Here is a 24,220-nt window from a genome sequence, read left to right as displayed (position 1 = left end):
ACTTGTGAGTTTATTTTGTTAGATTTATGGTTTATTTGATACCAGGAAGATTTTTTTTGCTAAATCAGACAATTATAGTATTAAAAAAAATGAGTATTTTAAATTTTAAATGGACTTTAAGATGTTCAAAAGCATTCATTTAACTGTAAGTGAAATCAAGCATTAATTGATGGTCTTTAAATATGATTGGAAGTATTTATTGAATGTAGAATATTATTATTATTTTTAAGATTTTATTTATTTATTTGACAGACACAGCAAGAGAGGGAACACAAGCGGGGGGAGTGGGAGAGGGAGAAGCAGGCCTCCCTGCTGAGCAGGGAGCCCGATGAGGGGCTCTATCCCAGGATCCTAAGACCATGACCTGAGCCCAAGGCAGACGCCCATCAACTGAGCCACCCAGGCGCCCCTGTAGAATATTATTTTTAAGCTTAATTTAACACTTTAATAAAAAACTACTCTTAAGAATTTGTAACTTTAATTAAAAAGTTCTGAATAATCTTTCTACACACAAAATCCTTCTTCAAAGATAATCAAAAACATCTGGCTTTTAACACAGGATTAATACAAATGCACAAGTCTAGTTGTTCAGTAACTATTGGGTTATCTGTGTTTGAAGTTTTGAATTCTCTTACCCCTGATTAAGTTATCCCCATAATATGCATAGCATTATCCCCACAACACATTTTTTTAATCTTTCTTTTTAACCTCTTATTTTGTTCTTCATATTCTACTGAATTTTGAACAATCTTGGTCTAGGGCGCACACATTCTGACTTACAAGCTGATTGGCATAATGAACTTCTAGGGGATATAAATGCATGTTTAGAATTCAGAGATTCTAAAGAAATCTACTGGTTGTAGAGTTTTCATGTTATTAGGTAGGAAAAAAAAAAAGAATTGAGATGACCTAATGAAAGAACCACAAAACTAATTAAAGTTTTGTGAAATAAGCCCCACAGGAAAAAGTTTAAAGATCTGAAATATGTAAACTGGAGAAAACTGAAATGTCTAAATAAAGTGGATTTAAATTTTCCTTGTAAATACTGGTTGGAGTCCTTCCAATAAACTCCTCCCTCCTCCTCCCCACATGAAAGCCAATGAAGCTGAGATTTTTTTTTATTCATCAGCTGGTCTATTAAGTACAGAATTTGAGGGTCTCTTGATATAGGAAGAGATATCCTATGAATTATATGCTAAACAGACATTTTCTTTCCATTAGAGATAGTACAAAAATAGAATTCGCTTTAACTATAGAAAGAAGATTATAGGTTGACATAAAGCTTTAGATCTCAAGATCGCATTGTACAAATAATGTACAAATAATCTTTTTTTTCTGGAAAAAGAACTAAAATAAATAGAAACCATTTTTCTTTTCCTTTTTTTTTGTTTAGTAAGAGTGTGATTATTTTCTTATAACTGAAAATTTAGTTTATGTTTTGTACAAATTTATGAAATGATAATGCTCCACTAAATACTACTCATATATGATCAGTATTAGTGTTTTCAATAACATTAAGCCATGACCTATGCTTTCAAAGGCCCTGTTTCTTCCTTAAAATATCTCTGATACCAAAAAAGTAATCTCAGGATGGATTTTCCACTTAATTTACAAGAGTCTTAAATTAAATTTGCATGCAACTAGATATTAATTGCTGATTACACTTATTTTAAGAGTTCTTATCGTTATCTCAGAAAGCATAACAAATATGAGCTGTTGGAGTTCTCCTTTCATAAAGTTAGTAGCATATTTTTTACCTAAAACTTTCTCATTTTAAATAATTTTCTGGTATTGTAAAATAATGTATTTCCTTTCTTTACTGGTAAAAAAACAAAAGGCTACCCATATGTCTCTATGCTTCACTAACCAAACTTTATGATAAGTTAATTAACATTCTTTTTGTTCACTTGTTTGTTATGTACCCAAACAATTGATTTTTATGATGGTTTAATGTCAACTAATGTGGGGCGCCTGGCTGGCCCAGTAGGTAAACCGTGCGACTCTTGATCTTGGGATTTTGAGTTCAAGCCCCACATTGGGTGCAGAGATTACTTAAAAAAATAAAATAATGTCAACTAATATGATTGTAAATATATCAAATTATCATATTCCATGAACATTTCTGTTATACATTTTAAACCCTTAAGTACAAGTCTGTATCTGTAAATGGCTTACTGTAGTATCTAACATATTTCATATGCTAAGTATTGACAAAAATTCTAAAAACTCAACCAAAAGATCTAATCAACAAATTCATTAAAGTTGCAGGATACAAATTTAACATACAAAACTCAGTAGCATTTCTATACACTAGCAGTGAATTTTCTGAAAAAGAAATAAAGGAATTGATCCCATTTACAATATCTTTTTAAAAAAAATTTTTTAAAGATTTTATTTATACATTTGAGAGAGAGTGAGCAAGAGAGAGAGCACACAAGGAGGGGCAGAGGGAGAGGGAGAAGCAGACTGCCCACCAAGCAGGGACCCCGATGTGGGGCTTGATCCCAGGACCCTGAGATCATGACCCGAGCCAAAGGCAGACCCTCAACCAACTGAGCCAGCCAGGCACCTCCCATTTACAATATCTTAAAAACAATGAAATTCTTAGGAATGAATTTAACCAACACCATTCTTTAATGACCAGAGATGACCAGAAAAAGGTGCTGAGGAAACCTCACAGAGCAGAAACTGAAGGAAAGGAAGCAAGGGTAAGTAGCCCTTGGGCATAGTCAGGTCCTAGACAAAATTTTAAAGATGTCAAATTCAGTCCTCTAGTTATTCCAACTTTCCTACCTCCCATTCAGGCTCCAGGAAACTAGCTCCTCAGAACCCTCACTGTCACAGTCCCCGCTCTGAACCACACTTGTCTTTCTCTAACCAACCTGTCTCCAGCCCTCAGGGCTTTTTTTTGATGAAATAAAAATCTGCTCATCTGACAAGGTAGTACTTACTCAGTTGCTAATAGGTACCCCTTGGCTAAAGTGATCTTTGCCAAATAGCACATGTACTTTATAATCAGATTCTCCTGAGTATTTAAAGCTTCACTCAGAGAAATTACTTCAATAATAATACTCTCTGGTACTTTGTTAGGTCTGGGTGGGGAAAGCAGATTTGGGGGGGAGATCTAAATATCCCATGTATATTCATTCATTCAATAAATAATTACTAAGCAATTCCTGTGTTCCAGACACTGTTCTGGGCATGATGGCATCAGAGAGGAACAAGATATACAATGTCCCTTTCTCATAGGATTGTGTTCTAGTGGGATTTAGGGGAGACACCTGTAATTTCATATGGTGACATGCACTATGAAGAAAACACAAAATGGTGATGAGACAGAATGACTGGGCAAGGTGGGGCAAGATAGGGGGTGCGGGTGGGAATGGTGGGGGGATGTGCTCCTTTTTCTGGATTGGGCAGTCTTGGGACTCATCTCTGAGGAGGTAACACTTGAGCTGAGAATCTGAGTGATTTGGAACTAGCCAGGTAAACATTTGGGGGCAGAGAGTTTTCCAGGAAACTCTTCCAGTGAGGTTGGATGGTCTGCATAAATTCAACCGAAGAATACCAGTAATCCTGGCAATACTGGGCTCTCATTGTCTCTAGAGGTTCCAGAAAACTAGGAAATTCAGACCATAATTTGACACCCCTCATGATCATTTTCTTTTTAGATTTCAATCTTCTAGGCAATTAGAATAGTCATACTTGGCTCATATAAGCTTCTAATTATTCATTTATTCATTAGATCTTTAACATTCATTCAATAAATATTTATTATCTACCATGTGCCAGATGATACAGCAGTGAACCAAACAGATAAAAATCCACATCCAGGGGTGCCTGGGTGGCTCAGTTGGTTAAGCATCTGCCTTTGGCTCAGGTCATGATCTCAGGGTCCTGGGATGGAGCCCCATGTTGGCTCCCTGCTCAGCAGGGAGTCTGCTTCTCCCTCTCCCTCAGTTGCTCCCCCTGCTTGTGCTCTCTCAAATAAATAAATAAATAAATAAATAAATAAATAAATAAATAAATAAATAACATCTTTAAAAAAAAAATCCACATCCATACGGAGTTCGCACTCTAGTGGGAGAGAGATACAATAAAGAAAATACCCTATTTCATGAAGCCTAAGATGCATAATTGCTCACACTTCAACATTTTTGAAATTCTAATGTGGCTTTTCTTTCTTTTCTTTCTTTCTTTCTTTCTTTCTTTCTTTCTTTCTTTCTTTCTTTCTTTCTTTCTTTCTTTCTTTCTTTCTTTCTTTTAAAGATTTTATTTATTTTTTTGACAGAGAGAGATATAACAAGAGCAGGAACACAAGCAGGGGGAGTGGGAGAGGGAGAAGCAGGCTTCCCGCTGAGCAGGGAGCCCGATGCGGGGCTCGATCCCGGTACGCTGGGATCATGACCTGAGCGGAAGGCAGACACTTAACGACTGAGCCACCCAGGCGCCCCTAATGTGGCTTTTTCAACACTATCTTGCATTTATAATTGGCAGCTGTTTTTCTTTCTTAGTGATACAAAAAATAATATTGTATCTTATAGTCAAAGGCATCTTAGATTTGATGAATTATAGTTAATAAAAAATAAGTGCATAGTTAGATAGTGCTAAGTACAAAATAGAAAAGTAAAGCAAGAAGGGAGAGGTAGAAAGTGCTGGTGATGTTGGGAGGCAGGGGAGAAATTGCAATGTTAGATGGGAAGGTCTCATTCAGGTGACATTCATGTACAGACTTGAGGATGGTGAGGAACCTGAGGGATGGTGAGCCATGGGGTCATCTAGGGGAAAAGCATCCCAAATAGAGAACTGCAAGTGCAAAAGTCCCGAGGTAGGAGCTTGCCAGGTGTGCTTAAAGAACAGCAAGGAAAGACATGTGACTGTGACAGAGTGAGCAAAGGAGAGAGCAGTTCAAACAGGTAATGGAGTGCCAGTTATGAATGGCTGTATCAGTTGATTTGCCATTGATGAAGGAGACTGCAGGAGGAGAGGATTTGAGGAAAAAATATGAAGAACCCAACATGGGGCATGCTGGGAAATGTCAAGGAGTCAGTTTATCCTTGTGTCTAGACTCAAGAGAGGTCCATGTTGGAGCTATAAATTTGGAATATATATATATATATGTATATATATATACACATTCAAATTGTTTATAAATTTGGGATAAGAATGCTAAGGACTGAGTTGGAGTGAGGAGTGTTACTCCAGCATTTGTCTGTGAATCAAATAGGGAAGCTTGTGCTCAAAGATGACTGACTTTCCTATTCTGCACTAGGAAGGAACCTCACTCACAAGGCTTAACGTTTCCTAGTTCCAATCCAATTAATTTAAAAGACCCTGTGGGATACATTTAACCATACTGCATGCATTTATCACAGTGGATGATGGCATAGGTGGTTATTCCTTGGGGAGCAGAGTTTTGATCTGTTTTACCTGTTCCAGACACCTTTCAGTACTAATATATTTCAGAATTGAGCACAGTTGTGCCATAAATATCATCCAATCTAGATTTTTCCCATTCCTTGAGAGGTTACAAATAATGATATCAATTTCCTTACTCTTTTTTTTTTTTAATTTTTTTTAAAAGATTTTATTTATTTGAGAGAGAGAGAATGAGAGACAGAGAGCATGAGAGGCGGGAGGGTGAGAGGGAGAAGCAGACTCCCTGCCGAGCAGGGAGCCCGATGCGGTACTCGATCCCGGGACTCCAGGATCATGACCTGAGCCGAAGGCAGTCGCCCAACCAACTGAGCCACCCAGGCGCCCCTCAATTTCCTTACTCTTAAAATAGGAATATAATAGCTACTTGACAACATTGTTTTGATGAAATAAGGAAAGAAAGCATTTAATACAACATTTGGGAGCGCACTGTCAAATCCATAGGTGTTTATTTCTTTATTTCTTTTTTTCCAGGAACAGTCTTGAAGATATTTTTTTTAAAAATCCACTGGACCAGAGTGTAAAGATATGTTCCAGGGAACCACCCAATGGCACCTGCAATTATAAAAAATGAATGTGCGAGGACATTCCAAGATTATCTTGGAATCATATGAAAAGATTAAATGCACAATCTTTCCGCCCTTTGCAATGTATAAGGAATGACTATAATGCTTTGCATCATTGAAACTGCTCTTATATATAGCTTGAATTGTATCAACAGTATTATTTGTTGTTTATCTTAATTTTAAAGACTGGTACTAAAAATCTAGGCTTCGAGAAGAAAGAGAACTTTCTAACATGGTGCTTCATCATACATATAACATAGCACTGCATATCCATTGGTCAACAGATTAACTTAATGGATGTCTATGTATTTCTTTTTTTTTTTTTAAAGATTTTATTTATTTATTTGACAGAGAGATAGCGAGAGAGGGAACACAAGCAGGGGGAGTGGGAGAGGGAGAAGCAGACCTCCTGCAGAGCAGGGAGCCTGATGCTGGGCTCGATCCCAGGACCCTGGGATCATGACCTGAGCTGAAGGCAGATGCTTAACGACTGAGCCACCCAGGCGCCCCAGTCTATGTATTTCTTTAACAACTAATATTTTAAGGACTTACTATGTACTGGCTAGTGTACTAACCACCGGAAATCCATTGGTGAATAAGATAGCCTTTATGCTGTCAAAAAGATTAATGTAAAGAGTGAAGTGGAGAAGGAGAAATTTTACAATAGGAGTAAGTTCAATGCAGTATGGGAAGACAAGAGCACCAGGATTTTCCCCTGAATCCTTCATAACCCGTTGGAGATTTCATTTACTGGAGGTCTAGCTTCCAATGTCACAATTCCACTTTATGAGTAGCAGATGATTTCAAATATTTGAAATAGACTACCCCATTAGTATCATTCAAGTTTTCCTTTTCCTTTCTACCCCCAGAAGTGTGAATATGAATACCTGAATCTACCCCAAGCGTGCTCAGCCACAATAAGAATGGGTATTACAGTCATTTTGCAAGTCAAGCCTGAATCACAGTTTCAGTGAGTAAATTCTCTCTCTGCAGATCTTTCTGTAAAGGGTGCAAGAGTATAAATGTCTTGGCTGAATAACACCAATGCGGGGCGCCTGGGTGGCTCAGATGGTTAAGCGTCTGCCTTTGGCTCAGGTCATGATCTCAGGGTCCTGGGATCAAGTCCCGCATTGGGCTCCTTGCTCCTTGGGAGCCTGCTTCTCCCTCTGCCTCTCTCTCTCTCTCTCTCTCTCTCTGTCTGTCATGAATAATAAATAAATAAATAAATAAATAAATAAATAAATAAATAAATAAATAAATAAATAACACCAATGCTATTTTCCTGCAGGGAGATCAGATCTCATAGAAGTATTTTGATTTTCTTCCTGGAGTATTTACAGTCAACGGCTCCTGGAAGCAAAATCTCCCAGTGGATGTAGTTGTTGTGTGTGGTAACTTCTTAAGCCATTTCACTGTCTGTTTTTTTTCTTCTCTCTGAGTTTCAAGGTAGATTACTAGCCTCCCTCAACACTTATCGAGTGCTTATGTGTCCTGGGCTCTAGGGGTGAGGAATTGGATAGTATTCACCTCACAGCCTTGTACCTTTCTTTCTGGACATTGTGAATTCTCTTTGATCAACTTCCAACCACAGAGGTCTCTGTGATATTTGTTCATGGAGGTTTACCATTTGATGCTCACCAAGACAAAAGAAAACATAATTAAAATTCAGCAATATCCCAAACCACCTAGAAATGACCCATACTTAGGGAGAAACAATCCTATTCAAAATTCCTTGCTTATCCACTAACAAGTAACCTCAGAAAACATCCCTAAAAAAAAGGCTGACAATTTCTATTTTTTTGAAAATGTTAAGTAATTCAGTGAGGTTGAATCAGGTACAAAATATTGAGGAAATTATTCATGGTTTAAAATTTGTCTTTTTTAAAAAAAATTTAGCAGTATACTTTCCATTTTAGTGGGAAAGAATTATTACAGTTTTTGCCTAAAATAAAGAAACATCTCTTTTAAAGCTAGGCTTATCCTGTAATAATTTATCATATATTTCTCAGTTAAAAATATTACATTCAAATTCCCATCCTTCTTGTTGCCTCTTTGTAGACCTCAGTGTATGAGTGCTTATACAGATATGCATTTTCAAGTGAATTTGAGATTTGTAAAGGACTTAATAAATTAGTTGTATTGTATGAATTTCTTTACATCTCTCCCTGATTAGACTGTCAGTTACTAGAGAACAGGGACTGAAATCCTTAAGTATGCACAGACCCGACACCTAATGGAATTTCAATAAATAATTTTTGAACTGGATTCTCAAGTGGGCCCTAAAGACAATGAGACTTGTGGGTAAATAGGAATTGGAAGGAAAATTAAAAATAAACTTTTAATTCTGGTCATGTATTTCTTTAAGATATTTTATGCCCTAACACTGTATATAAAATCGGTAAGATAATAGTAGGTAGAAGGTGATGCCAATCCCCAGAGCAGTAACACATTTTATGAGCAAACTAGTCTTAGAGGAGATTTTTTTCCCTGTTTTTTTCTTGGTTGTTGTTATTTCTAGTATCTGCAATTAAATGAACGGAACTGCTGCATCCAACAATTTTCTGTGCTTATTGTCTATTTAAAGCCAAATATAGCAAGATTCCCAGAGCAGTGGATTCTTATAATGGCTTTGCTTCTTTACCTTCTTAACAGCTGTGTGTCCATGTGTGTGCCCGTGTGTGTGTGTGTGTGCGTGCTTTTTTATATCATTACCGACCTATTTAAAGAGGAAAACTTCTGAGAAAAATCACCAGAGAACTGAGTTTATCCTGCTCTGACAAACTAAAAATATGAAAACAAAAAACCAGTTTCAGCAAATCATCTCTTACCTCTCTTTACAAACACTTGATCCATTTGCAAAATCACAAACTTTTAACTTAAAAGTTCTTTCCCTCAAAATATATAATATGAAAGGGAAGAATAATAAAGTCATATCACTGATGCAAAGCCAGGGTTTGTACCAGGTTTCTAGGGTCCTTATTAATGCATGTGAGCTAACCTCATTCAGAAAGTTTCCCTTTAAAATGTTGGGTTCATTCTATCCTCTTTGTGCAAAGGACAATCGTGGGCGTGAGGAAGAGAAGAGTCTTTTAAAACAGCTTCTTTTCCAGTTGTCTGCCTTCCGTTAATCAATGAAGTTCATAACTATTTATTGAATGCTTACTAAGTATCCCCTGCATTAGGAGATACAAAGATGAATAAAACTAGGTCCATCTCCTTAGGGAGAGTGACAACAATACATAGGGCAGGCACACTGTGGGGAGGCACGTGACCTGTCTGGGGATGCTGGGGAAGGTTTCCCACAAGTGTCTTTTCACTGGAGCTGGGAGGGCGAGTTGGTGTGCTGGAGAAGCAGGGAAGGGGAGAGGTGGAAGGAAGGCCCTTCATTTCAGGCAGGGTGGAACCACAGGAATAAAGGCAAGAGGCACTGGAGGACCTCCTATGTTTGACAAGTGGGGAGGCGTCTGGAAGGCTCAGAGGGTGGAGAAGTAAATAGCATTTGGATTCTGAAGGCCTGAAGAGGGAATATGGGCTTTGTTCCCTAGACTTGAGATGGTTGCTTCTCAAACTGCTCTGTATGTACTCACCCAGTGGCATCTGAGGCTTTAGGATAAACATAGTGCAGCTTCCTAGACTACCAATTTAACGTGAAGATTTGGGGAGGGAAAAACCATCATTTTTATATAAAAATAAACATGTATATATTGTAAAGTAGAAAGCCACATTTTCTGTTTGGCACAGTTGCTTAGGGCTTTGCCCTAGATGCTCAGATTTGCTCTTCTTCCAACCCTTCAGCCATTAGGTGTCCTCTGCTTATGTCTGGGAATTGCCAGAAAGTCATCAGTTAGCTGGCGTAGAGCTTGGACCTGAGTACAGCCACCCAATCAGAATCAGGAGACTAGCACCTTCAGACTGGCGCTCCTCCCCCTCCTAAAGAACCCCCCCCCCTCTGCCCCCGGTGTTAGGTGCATTCATTCCATCCTTTCTCCCTTCTCTGATGTGTATCTGAGTAGGAGTTCCAAGTTTAAGTGGAAAGATAATAATTATAGCGTCATTTATTAAGACAACTATGTGTCATGCTCAGAATCTACATTATGACATTAAACTCTTAATCTCCTGCTAGAAACTGTGCTTGTTTTGCATAGGAGAAAACTGAGACCTAAGTTCACATAGTTTGGAGTGTTGGGGTCAGAACTTGAAGTCAGGTCTATCTGACCCCAAAGCTCGTTTTCTAAGTACTCTCCTTTATGTAACTCTGCTTGGAAAAAAAAAAAAAAAATGGTTGACAGAATTAGTTAACCATGTCTGTGGTGAGTCCTGATGCTCAAAACAGCATACTTGTACATGGTGTCCTAAATCCACAGAGACAAAGCCATACCCAGGTATAAGCCTGCCCACTGTGCACTTGCAGAATCTTCATCCTGAGTTGCCAGACCTCTTTCAAGGCCACAGAACCCAAAGCAAACACTGGGGCTGGGGAGGTAAAATGCAGATGCCTCAGGCTGGGGTGGAGTCCACTTTGCCTCTGTGGCCCAAACAGGAGTGCATACAGTCCTAGCCTCATACCTTACCTATGGGAACTAAGACTCAAACCAAAGAGCTAATGCAAGCACTCTCATTCAGCACTCCTTTAGGCTTTTATGACCTCCGCCTATAAGTGAGGGTGGGGCTTGTTGGCAAATTTATGTAAATTGGCACTTCATTTCCCAGTTGATCAATGTTTTTCTTACACTTTGTACTCACCCTGTTATAGAAAGTTGTTTTTTTTTAATCTGGCAAAGCATGAATTCACCAGAAACTTGCAAATTGTTTTTTTAATAGAAGCTTGCAAATCATTTTATTTTTATTTATTTTTTTAAGATTTATTTACTTTAGCGGGGAGGGGCAGAGGGAGAGGGAGAGAGAGAGAGAACCTCAAGCAGACTCCCAGCTGAGCACGGAGCTGACCTGGGGTTGGATCCCAGGACACTGAGATGCTAACCTGAGCCAAATCAAGAGTGGGCTGCTCCACCGACTGAGCCCCCCAGGCACCCCGCAGATCATTTTACAAAACAGACATTTTCAGAATCTTACCTGCTCTTACATACTTGGGGGAAAAATTAGTACTTAAAGGGCAGGAAATTAAATATATGGTAAGAGCCTAGCTGTAGGACTTTCGTCTGCCAGAAGAGTCATGTGTGGAGTTCATTTAGTGCTGATTCTGGGTCCCGGCCTTAGGGATACTGAGTTAGTACTTCTGGAGGGTCCATGAAGTGGCAGAGTTAACAAGCAACCAGGAGATTCTGAAGCAGATCACATTCTTGAAAAATACTCTCTGAGCTACTGTTCTGGAATACTATATAATCACTTTGCTTGTTTTCCAACTTTTCCAGTTTTGAGATTGTATTATTTTTGTAATCAGAACCAAACATCTAGTTTTAACAAAAAGAAAATGATTCCAACTGCTGCCTTAGGCTACCATAAATACTTTGCAAAACTTCCAACATATCCCATGATTTCTTGCTGAATTTTAGTCTCTAGAAAATATGCAACTGGGCATTAAGAATTCTCTGTTGGTGCTCAGTCTCTTTCCCCAACCTCCAAGCAGACTGAATTATTTGAGCCAGGCTCTTAATGCACAATTACAATAATGAAAAGAAAAAAAAAAAAAAAGATGTGCAACTGATAGATGCATCAGTACTGTGAACTAAGGATTATGATGAAACCATTAAATTTTAACTTATTAGCAATTAAATAGCAATGCCGTGTAAATGCTTCACCAAGAAGTAGGGGCAGAACTAGTTATCGAGAAGAGCTAGAAAGGGCAAGAATGTCTGCTGTGTCAACCAGGACACAGATCACACAAGTCAGAATGGGCTGAGCTTGCTTTTTTTTCCATGCCTTCACACCTCTGAGCTTTTTCAGGCACACCCGGGTTCCTGTGCTTTAGGGTCCATGGTTCCCAAGTTAAGAAATCCTGGACCAGCCTGTTGAGGTAGTTTTGGAACTTGCCTCATCATCCAGGTATTTGCTGTCCTCTCAGGATAAGAAACTATTTTGAGCAGAGTAGGGCCAATTTCAGGGACTCCTTGGAAAGACTCAGTTCTACACAGGTTTACCAGAGGTATGAGCAGAATAAGAGGACAACTTGAACTCCAGGCAAAATGCTGTATTAGGTTTTCACATCCATAATCTAATTTCATCCCAACTTCAAATTGTCCTACATTTTAGAGATGAGTTTCAGAGAGGGTAAGCAACCCTCCCAAATTCACACAGCCATAAGTGGTAAATCCCAGTTTCAAATGAAAATCTGTCTGATTTTCAAACCCAGAAAACCTCATGTCCAAGGGGGGGGTCACATAAAAAACCCTAAGTAGGATCTCACAAGCCACGAAAAGTAATATGGGGATATTACAATCTCTGAGGCCAATGCAGCACTGGAGGGGGCAAATGGGAGACTGTGGAGAAATTAAGAAATGATGATGCATGCTATGAGGTAAGTTTCAATGTTTTGTTTACTTTTGGACATTAGAAAGCATATTTGAAAGGCTGGCTTGGGGTCGCCTGGGTGGCTCAGTCAGTTAAGTGTCTGCCTTCAGCTCAGGTCACGATCCCAGGGTCCTGGGATTGAGCCCCGCATCAGGCTCCCTGCTCAGCGGGAAGCCTGCTTCTCCCTCTGCCTGCCACTCCCCCTGCTTGTGCTCTCTCTCTCTCTCTCTGACAAATAAATAAATAAAATCTTAAAAAAAAAAAAAAATGAAAGGATAGCTTGTATCCATAAAAGCTAGGATAGAAAACTCATTAAGGGAAGGAAAGAGGTGTTTACGCAACTAGATTCTAAGTAGAACTAGGTAATCAACAGCCTCAGCAGCTTAATTAATAAGAGATGATGACAAAGGGGCATATTTTCAATTAAGAAGAGCACTTATTCAAGATCAGCTTAACTGATACATGTTCTGCAAGACTGAAAAAGATTATTTAACTGTGATCCTATCTTATTTATAGAGAGCTTAATGTACCAGGAAAGATTTGTTTCACTTTGTTTCAGTTCAAATCACAAGTCTATAAAAATGTTTGTTAGATAAGCAACGAAGAGACATTAAAAATGTCACCGAAAGGCTTCTCCACTGTCACCCCAGCCTCAATTGCATTGCCCTCTTTTGTTTTCCTCAGAACGCTTGGTACTACCTGCAGTTATCTTAATTTATATACTACTTGTGTGTCTACTAGAGTATGATCTCCCCGAGAGCTGTCTGGTTCGTCACCATACACCCGGTCATACATCTGTGCCTGGCACCTGGGAGGAGCTGGTTGTGAATTTGTTCAAGAAATGAATAAGACAGTCAAAGCACTTGCATGAGGGATTTAAAAATATTTTATCTGGCTAAGTTTATGTTTTGGGTCTGGTAGCGGAAGAATGATATAGCTACATCTAAAAATGTTACCTCATTATTTGGATTTGTAGTTACTATCCTGTATTTTTTTTTTAAGAGTGCTCTGAAGAAGTATATATTTTATATAAAATAGAAAGATACATTACATAGAAAGCCAATATTTATTGTGTGCTTACTATGTGCCAGACACATATTATCAAGTCAATCCCACCACACCACCATGAGCTAGGGCAGTATTTTTACCTTCTAAATTTTATAGATGCTAAAATTAAAGCACAAGGAGATAAGGCAACTTACCAAAGTTGTCCAGCAGGGAGGTTGTGGAATTGGGATTCAAACCTAAGCCACCACAATCTGGAATCTATAGTCTCAATCACTATGTTCTATTGGCTCTGTATCATTGTTACACATGGATTGGGGGGGGGGGGGTGCGGCATAAACATGGCAGGAATCGTTACATACTTAGAAAAAAAATTTTTTTTAAATTCTATAATGGTCCTGACATTTGGTGCAAACACAGGTCTAAGAAGTAGACATGATGCCATAGATTGCACATTAGTCACAAGGGGGAAAGCCAGTAACTATGCAGGGGAGAAAAAGACTACATCTTGACTAGCTAACCAAAATTAAACTGCCAGTGAGGAGGAGGTGGACATCATGGGTCCACCATGGATGGAATACCTTGAGAAGGACGTAACATCACTTAATGTAATGATACATAACCTGAATCTAATCATGAAGAAACATCAAACAAGCCTAAGCAGAGGAATATTTCATAAAACAACAGCTGTAAAACAAAAATGTCAATGCCATGAGAGACAAAAGAAGGCTGGGAACCTGTTTCAGATTAAAGGAGAATGAAGAAAAATGGCAATTAAGTCTAATGCACGATCCTAGACAAAAATCCCATATAGAAGAGAGAAAATGGGATACATGATCAAATAAATTGACAAAATTCAAACATGGACTACAGATTAAAGTAGTCTAGCAATATTGAATTTCCTCAATTTGATAACTGTACTGTGATTATATAAAGAGTAACCTTGTGCTTTGGAAATACACACTGAAGAGTAAAAGGATAAAGGGGTATGATGTGTGCACCTTCTTAAATGGTTAAAAAAAAACAGTAAAGGGGCGCCTGGGTGGCTCAGTCGGTTAAGCGGCTGCCTTCAGCTCAGGTCATGATCCTGGAGTCCCGGGATCGAGTCCCGCATCGGGCTCCCTGCTCGGCGGGGAGTCTGCTTCTCCCTCTGACCCTCCCCTCTCTCATGCTCTCTGTCTCATTCTCTCTCTCAAATAAATAAATAAAATCTTTAAAAAAAAAACACAGTAAAGAATGATAATGTATGTAGCAAGTTTTTAAAAATTGGTGAATTTGTATAAGTTGTATATGGAGTTATTTGTATTACTCTTGAAACTTTTTGGTAAATTTGAATTATTTCAAAAGAAATAATTTAAAGTTAAAAATAATAATTTAATAATTTAAATTTAAATTTAATAATAATAATAATTTAAAGTTAAAAAAGGAAAAAAATGCTTCAAGGAGGCATTGGGTTTATTATTTGATATAACTGATTTACGTAGACTGTATTTCAAGAAAGAGCTTATCCAAACTAGGACACGGTTTGAGTTGTTGGGTGTGTTATCATGCTTCTGTCACAGGAATCACTATGTTGTCACTAATTATGACCACTTATTATTGGCATTCAATTTCTATTCAATCTAAGGCATGGTATCCTGTATGCCTTAAAGATTCTCTGATAGAAGCGTTCAGAATCACCTCAAACAACTGGTATCCTGTAGTTAGGTAGAGAGAGACCGAATGATCTAGGGTTTCGGCTAACCGTGAGTTGAGACCTGAGAGAGATCAGTGAGGCTTTATTAGATCTCTAATTTACAAATTAAGATATGGAGGAAAGAATGTTAAGGAATTGGCCAAAATTATATATTCATATGAAATAAGGAAAAAGCGAGTTTAGAAGGTGGGTAATAATAAGCAAGAAGAGGTGGAATGCATATTTGTTGCATTGTAATGTAATAATTGCTATGTGAGGACTTTGGATTACTCCAGTGGACAGCACACATTGATTCCCAACGTTTATACCATTTATGGAAGCAAGAGTTTGTTCCTTTTTTATTTGTTACACTAATGTTTAAAAACTCCCAGTTTTGATAGAGCTCTTTTCTTAAAACTAGCTATTTTGGCAAAGGGGTAACTTTAGCTGAATGTCTAGGAAGTCCCCCCGGAATCCTTTTTCTCTTGAGTAGACTACCGTTTGAAGACAGCCACTTAATCTTATGTAATGGTGATCATTACTGACAAGTAGAATTTTCAAGTCTTCCCTGGTACATATAATCACAAATGGAAAAGAATCTTGTACCAAGTCATTCAGATGCATTCTAAAAAGACTGTCAGCAAGTTTGTTTACATTGATGATTCCAGCCACCTAAATGAGCAATCCAGCCGCTGAATGGCTAATCTGTCCGAATGCAGTATACAATTCAACTTAGCACTCAGAATCCATAAGGCAAAACTTGATTCCACTATAATTTATAGACATAAATTAGCTAATTACTTCTTCCAGAGCCTTGAAGATTAAATAAAGTCTTAACATAGCCTATTACTAATGTTGATAGAGGAAAGTAAGGTGTTTCTCTAAGAACTTAAGAAACTAGAAAAAGATTATTTTCCTAATATAAAGGAGAGATGATAGTAGTGATACATAAGAGTAACCCAAGAGGGGCGCCTGGTGGCTCAGTTGTTAAGTGTCTGCCTTCGGCTCACTCAGGTCATGATCCCAGGGTCCTGGGATTAAGCCCCACATAGGGCTCCCTGCTCCGAGGGAAGCCTGCTTCTTCCTCTCCCTCTGCCCCTGCTTGTGTTCCTGCTCTCACTGTCTCTCTCTCTGTCAAATAAATAAATAAAATCCTTAAAAAAAAAAAAAAAAAAAAGAGCAACCCAAGAGAATGCTGGCAATAGTGAATAGAGTTTTTTGGGGGACATGTACAAAACAAACCCTACTCAAGGTGTTTAAAGTATTTTTTTTTTAAGATTTTATTTATTTATTTGACAGAGAGAGAGAGGGAACACAAGCAGGGGGAGTGGGAGAGGGAGAAGCAGGCTTCCCGCTGAGCAGGGAGCCTGATGCGGGGCTTGATCCCAGGACCCTGGGATCATGACCTGAGCCGAAGGCAGACCTTAACGACTGAGCCACCCAGGCACCCCAAGGTGTTTAAAGTATTATTTGAGGAAGGTATGAATGGATGTGATTATAATAAAGGAAGACAAAATAAAAACAACTGTATAGATATAATGAATGAAGAAAGATTTTATTTACAAAAACAGAAGGAGCCTCGGAAAGGGGAGTCCAACTACCAATAATGTGGCACCTCCGTTAGGAAAGACTTGGTGCTCTCTGTGAGTGACAGGTGTGGTTCATCAGCCTCACCTGGACCTGGACGCAATCCCCCTCAAGACTGGCTTGCTCCTGCGTTAAAGTTACATTTCTTTCCCTCACTAAGCTCCCTTCTGCATTTGGCTGCTCAAAAGGAGAGAATGCACCCAGCAAATGAACTGGAGCTTCTGTTCCATTTGTCAGCTACGTTTCTCATTTAAATGAAGAATTTGTCACTCTGTTTAACTCAGCAAGCTCTTGCCAGTTTAGTTAGCAATATTAGATTCCTTGCTCCCATGTCGCCGTGCTGACTCTTCGAAGCTGAAGACCAGTTTTCTGCGAAGCAATGACCATGCCCAGGTACTGCTAGATTAAAGGAGCTGCATCCCCACAAACTCTCCCTAAATGACAGTTCTCTCTTTAAACCCTCAATCTGTAATCATTGGGAGATGTATCATTCTGCTCATTAACCATAATTAATTTTATAGCCTTAGTTCCACATCTTACTGGTTTTAATGTTATTTCAAAATAAAAACCTGCAGCAACTAAAGCATTACATCAGCAATGTGCTATGTATTATCTCCCTCTCACAGCTGGATGGATGGGACAAAGCAAGATGGAAGCCTGAGGGGTCTGGGTGAGGGGTGGGGAGTTGAGGACAGGCTCCATTCAGGTTAAGCACTGGTTTATAGGTTGCACTTCAAAGGACTTGGGACATATTCAGAAGACCATCAGGCAGCATAGAATGAGCAAGGCAAAGAGACCCAAGAAAGTCTGAACTCCCCTTTTCCCACCCACAGGAAGGAAGATCTATTAGGACTGCCTGAAACCTTTACTCGCGCAAGTGCTCTGCCAACCATCAATTTTCCTGATCTCACTGTCCTCACAGTTGTACAGTTCGCTCTTTAAACCATATTATCCTGCAGGGAGGTGAGGCTATCTCACAACAGAATAATATAAATACCATTCAGCTAATATCTATTGAATGCCTACGACATGCCAGGCACTCTACTTCATAGAGTCATCTCATGTAAGCCACACAAGTCTGCAAATTAGTTGCTGCTGTTAGAGAGTATATATATATGTATTTAATATATTTAAATTTATTTGTATATACTTAAATATATATGTGTATATATTTACACATAGATGTGGAAATTGAAGTCTATGAAGGTTAAGTAAGACAGGTCAAAATTCACACTGCCAATAGGTGGAACAGGATTGAAATTTACATCCGTCCATGTCCTTCCCACTGTACCAAGTGACAAGAGCACATTTGCACAAATCCCTAGCCAATTAGTGTCCACCTTACCTTGGACCCAGGCCATTTTCGAAGCAGCTTGGTTTAGATGCACAAAAGTTCCTGTGGAATTTCAGGGATGAAACAGCTTTTCGCACCTACCTATAGAGACTGGCAGTTATTATTAATTATTGTTATTATTAATCATTATTTCACCTGAATATTCAAGCAGGACAAACATAATGTTGCATGAATTGTTCTTTTAAATATTTACTTTCATATTGATTTTTACCTTCTTAGTGCCTTTATACTTAGTGTCATATTTTTCTAAACACTTATGACAGATATAGCCAATCCACATCCTTCCAAATATTCTCAACTGTGAATACTACTTACACTTCTAAAATTTTAGTTTACTTCAGGAGAAAACACTTCACTGACAAAAGACTGTAGTGTTCCTGAACAGCAAATAGACTTTTTATTGAAGGACTCAAAAGTCTAGGAGAACACAGACCAACCACATTTTGTATCCTATAAGGGATCTGGAACAAACTGGTGTTCCGTAAATATGAAATAATATACCAATTGAATTTAAGTTACCATTCATCATTTCAGGCTAATTTTATACCTTAATGGAATGGATATTATTTTCATAACAGTACAAAGAAAATGATTAAAACTGTTACTTGTAGATTGTGTTTCTAAGATGTTGGAGGCTTCCCCACCCCCCGTGGTGTATTTAAAACATTAATAGTATTACTATTATTACTCTCATTTTTGAGTAAGAAAAGACAATCAGATAGATATTTGTTTTTCCAAGGTAATACAATGACTATGGATCAATTAATAGCTTCTAGTTTAGTCAACTTGTGCTTTAACTCTTATGTTCCAATTTTTTGTTTTCCAAAAGAAATGTCTTTTCACTTATTCTTCAATCACTGCAGATAGGAAGTTGTCTGGGACAACTTAAGAAAGTATTTTGCAGTGCTGATTCGAAGGGACACAATGTTTATAACAGCACTATCAACAATAGCCAAACTATGAAAAGAGCCCAAATATCCATCAACTGATGAATGGATAAGGAAGATATGGTATATATACACAATGGAATATTACTCTGCAATCAAAAAGAATGAAATCTTGCCATTTACAACAATATGGATAGAACTAGAGTGTATTATGCTAAGCGAAATATGTCAGAGAAAGACAAATACCATATGATTTCACTCATATGTGGAATTTAAGAAACAAAACAGAGAACATAGGGGAAGGGAAGTAAAAATAAAATAAGATAAAAACAGAGAGGGAGGCAAACCATAAGAGACTCTTAAATATAGGGACCAAACTGAGGGTTGCTGGAGGGGAGATGGGTGGGGGGATGGGCTAAGTGGGTGATGGATATTAAGGAGGGCACTTGTTGGGATGAGCACTGGGTGTTATTTGTAAGTGATAAGTCAGTAAATTCTACTCCTGAAACCAATACTACACTATATGTTAACTAACTTGAATTTAAATTTTAAAAAAAGTATTTTGCATCGGTAGTAATCAAACCAGATGATTTCTGAGGTTTCTTATAAATTTGATATTACTTTAGGTATAAAGCATTTAATATTAAAACCAAATAAGCATATAATATAGATTTAATATCTTTTCAAAGGGTTACCTATGTGTTATAAAATATATGAACAATATAGAATTGTGATAAACACAAAAATATTGGGCATCTACTGCCATACTTATGGTAATGACTTCTCCAGTGACCCTGTCAAGCCAGTTTCTCTCCCTTTTGAAGGACAATTCTTTTTCTTTCACTCTAGACATTGCTCCTAGATAGGAACTGCCATGTTCTTACATGCCTGCCCATCCCTGGCTATGGGATAAAGAGGGTATGTGAACCAATTTGGGCAACGACAGTACCTACATTATTGGCCCCAGTAATTGGTGCAGGAATGGGCATGTGACCCAAGCCAGGCCAATCGGAATCCTTCCCTGAGATTCTTGCTAATTCAAGATGAGGGAGGAAGAACTTTCTGGGAAAATATGAGCCTAGAATCTGCCAGCAACGGCCATGTCCCCACAGGGTGAAAAAAGCAAGCCTGCAGGTCAAGAGGAAGATAGCTGAGATCCAGAAAGAAAAATAGCGAAATTGTTTATGGCATTTAGATCCTTGACCCCAGATATTCCTCAGGCCACCTGCACAGATGCCCTTCCTACATTTGGGAACATGATCCAATGAACTCCTTCTTTTTTTTATGCCAGCTCAAATAGAGTTTCTAGCATTTGCAGACTCCCCCTGCCCCGAAAAAGCCTGATTAGTACAATTAATGTATAAAGTTGAAAGCAGAATAATCTCCCCAACCCCATCTCCAGAGGTCCTCATCAGGGTTTTATGGGTGTAAGTTCAGAAACCCAATTTGATCCATCTTAAACAAATAGGGGGATTTATTTGCTCATATAATGGAGCCTTTGGAAGGGCAAGTTGTGTGAGCTAGCCTTCTGGATCGACACTAGGAGATCAGGAGCGGCTCTGTCTCCTTCCTGTTTTTCTCTGCATGTTAATTTCATTCTCTCAGACTGATTCTTTTCCGCTTGGAATGAAATTGGCCACCAGCAGCTCAAGAATCATTCTGTGACCAGAGAGGGAAGAGGCCTTTCTCCTCCTGTTAAAAGAGGCTAGTTAGAAAAGCAGAGTGGCCAGAGGCTCTCGGGGAGCACAACTGGCCAAGTCCTGCAGCCAAAGAGAGAGAGAATTGAAAAGACAGTGGTAGCTTCCATTTGGAACAGCTGACAAGAGCAAGAGGGGTGGCTTATCAGAGAGGGTTGCTGTTTCTAGAAGAAAAGAGACGTGTAAAGCAGATAACCAGTTACTGATCACATGCTTTCCTTTAACAGTTTGGTGCGTACCTTCCAGACTTTTGTCCCTTGTGAGTAAATGTAGAAAATAGGAAAATTCCAGTGTATCTGCTCATGCTGGATGCATCCCAATATTTACGACAAAGCATAGCTAAATACAGATTTCTCTGTGAAAATGAGACCTGCCATATTGTATCTTGTGTTAATATGAAAGGACAAAATTGTCCCTGTTCCTAATTGGTGGCATTCTACTTTCTTTCAGGCCAAGAGAAAAGCAGAATTTCCCAAAAGAACTTGGAGGTGCAGGCATAACTCTGCCTAACTTTTGGCAAGAGAACACCATTCTGAAAATATATTACAAAGACATCCTTCTTTTTTTTATTTTTTAAAGATTCTATTTATTTATTTGAGAGACAGAGAAAGCACAAGGAGGGCAGGGGAGAGGCAGAGGGAGAAGGACAAACAGATTCCCTGGTGGGTGTGGAGCCAGACTCGGGACTCGATCCCAGGACCCCAAGACCATAACCTGAGCTCACTTAACCCACTGAGCAACCCAGGCGCTCCACAAAGATATCCTTCTGATAGAATCCTGAGACTGCTCTATCACTTCTGCTATGTCCCTTAAGATGCTCCTAGCATGGTTGTGGGCATTCAGCATATTCCCAATAAATAGATGATTAACTGCCTTGGAATCTAAAATCTGAATGTCTTTTCATCAGACCTCTGCTGTTCTCTATGTATAATATTACATGTAAATATATATATATTTGAAAAGAAGTTAATGGTTTTGCAGTTCGGTAATGTTTAAAAAACATCTGCACAGCTTTCTATTCTAAGCTGTGGCAGCCAGCCTCTGAGAAGGGCTCCTCTGTGGTGTTCATGCCCTTGCATGATCTTCTCCCACAATGAATCAAGGCTGTTTTGTGTGACCAATAAAGTAAGACAGAGGTAATGGTTTCCGAGGCTAGGTGACTGCCGCCGTGCCTTGTGCTCTCTGATTATTCACTCTGGGAGAAGTCAGATGCTGTGTCATGGATATTCAAACAGCTCTGTGGAGAGGCATGGGTGGAAAGAAACTAATGTCTCGGGCGCCTGGGTGGCTCAGTCGTTAGGCGTCTGCCTTTGGCTCAGGTCATGATCCCAGGGTCCTGGGATCAAGTCCTGCATCGGGCTCCCTGCTCAGCGGGAAGCCTGCTTCTCCCTCTCCCACTCCCCCTGCTTGTGTTCCTGCTCTCACTATCTCTGTCTCTATCAAATAAATAAATAAAATCTTAAAAACAAAATAAAAACAAAATAAAAATAAAAAAGAAACTCATGTCTCCTGCCAATAGCCACACCAACTTGCCAACTGTGTGAGGGGGCCACCTTTAGCCCCAGTGAAGCCTTTACATGAGGTCAGTCTCAGGAGACACCTGAGAAAAGCTCGCAAGAAGACTGAGCCTGAACCACCCAGCCCAGCCGTTCCCTGATTCTGGCCTATGGATGAATACAGTGGAAAATAAGAAATGTATATTGTTTTAAGCCACTAAATTTTGGGGAGTCATTTGTTACACAGCAATACATAACTAAATATAAATGAATAAAAATGAATTTAACAAATATATCTCAGTACGCTTAACAGCAACCTTTTCTTCTGAAATTCTAAGTCAATTTTGAGATGTCAAATTAGACCACATTACCACAAATGGAATATGTTTTCTGGTTCCTTCTTCCTGTTGAAGCTACTATTCTGAGAAGTGCCTATCTCTAAGACACTAATAATTAAACATCTGTCTTCAGCCAATGAGATCTTTGTTGCAGAGAAAACTAGAAACCTTGTTTTCTTTACCAGTAGTAAAAATTCAGGCAAGAGCTGAGGTCACTAGTGAAAGAATACAAAGTAGCAGTTGGGCAGTATCTCTCCACCCCACGCAGCAGGTTTTCCTTTAAATGCTAAATAGACCTGTACCTTAAAAAACAAAAACAAAAAAAAACACATTTAACAAAAGTTCTGCTATTCATATATATTTTAGAATTTTTTTTTTGTTGTTTACTTTCACTAACTTGTTGAGAAAATGCACGCTACTGAATTATTTTTAGTTATATAAACTCCTTGTTAATTGCTAAAGGAAGGGGTTTTTGGAAACACTCATGCTAATATTTGCTTTCCTGAACACCAACTGTCTTTAGCTACATGTTCAAAAGGTTCAAAGAAAGAGCTTTAAATATTGCAGAGAAGGAAGAATAAGAAAAAACTATTTTTCTAAAAAAAAGAACTATTTTTAGAAAAATTCAAATTGATCTAGGTATTCTAACAAAGGTGATAATGAATTATATTTAAGTTCATGTCTAAAATTACAGGATTTAACATGAGTAAATATGAAAATATGGTTCCTTTTTAGCTGCAGGTTTAAAAAAAAAATCCTACCAAGTTAAAAATCATTGTCATTCAGAAAGTAGATTAGTGGTTGTCCAGGGCAGAGGGTGCAAGGGATGGGGAGTAACAGCTAATAGGTTCAGGGTTTTTTTGAATCTAAAATTAGATGATGATGATGGTTGTACAGCTCTGTAAATTTACTAAAAAACCATTGAATTTCATACTAGAAATACAAATTATATCTCAATAAGTCTGTTCTTAAAAATTGTCATTGATGACTGAAAATAAAGTATTTGCAATGTGCAAAAAGTCACCAAAAGAAGCATTCTAGCTCGTGTTGCTTTCCTGCTTCTGACCTGTTAGATGTGCATAACTAAAGCTGAAATCAAATTTTAAGATGCTCCAAAGGTACATTAAAAAACCTCTCTAACAAGAAACACATTTAAGAGGCCTTATTTAAGCATGGAGTTATGCTTCACCTTGTACTCTGACAATGAATTTGATCGACTTTGAACTTGCTTTCAGAACTGAAGAGGTAATAGCTACAGTTGCTTGCAGTTACTATCAAGGCAAATGCACAGTGCAAAACTGAAACTCTTACAAGTGAAAAAGGCATGCTTTTCATAGACATTACTGTAACCACAACAAAGCATGCCAGAGATTTTGCATTTTAATTCTTTCAAAGGGTTACAAAGAAATTGTTTTTCTGTGGGTTACCTTATATATATGGAACAGTTGTGAGCTCTAAAGTATGCAAGTCTATTTTTGTTTGTTTGTTTTAGTTTTTTACTTCTGGCACTGCAACAACCACCAAAAAAATCTTGGTAATTAGCTTTAGTTGACTGTCTGTAATACGAGTTTTTTGAATGGGAAAGGTTTAGTTCTTTTTTTTTTTTTTTTTAAGATTTTATTTATTTAACAGAGAGAGACACAGCGAGAGAGGGAACACAAGCAGAGGGAGTGGGAGAGGGAGAAGCAGGCTTCCCGCTGAGCAGGGAGCC

The sequence above is a fragment of the Mirounga angustirostris genome, unplaced genomic scaffold (assembly GCF_029215605.1).
Source record: "Mirounga angustirostris isolate CCGP_5_RB_7025 unplaced genomic scaffold, mMirAng1.0.hap1 SCAF_5, whole genome shotgun sequence".
Lineage (NCBI taxonomy): Eukaryota > Metazoa > Chordata > Mammalia > Carnivora > Phocidae > Mirounga > Mirounga angustirostris.
This window is presented reverse-complemented; position numbering follows the sequence as displayed.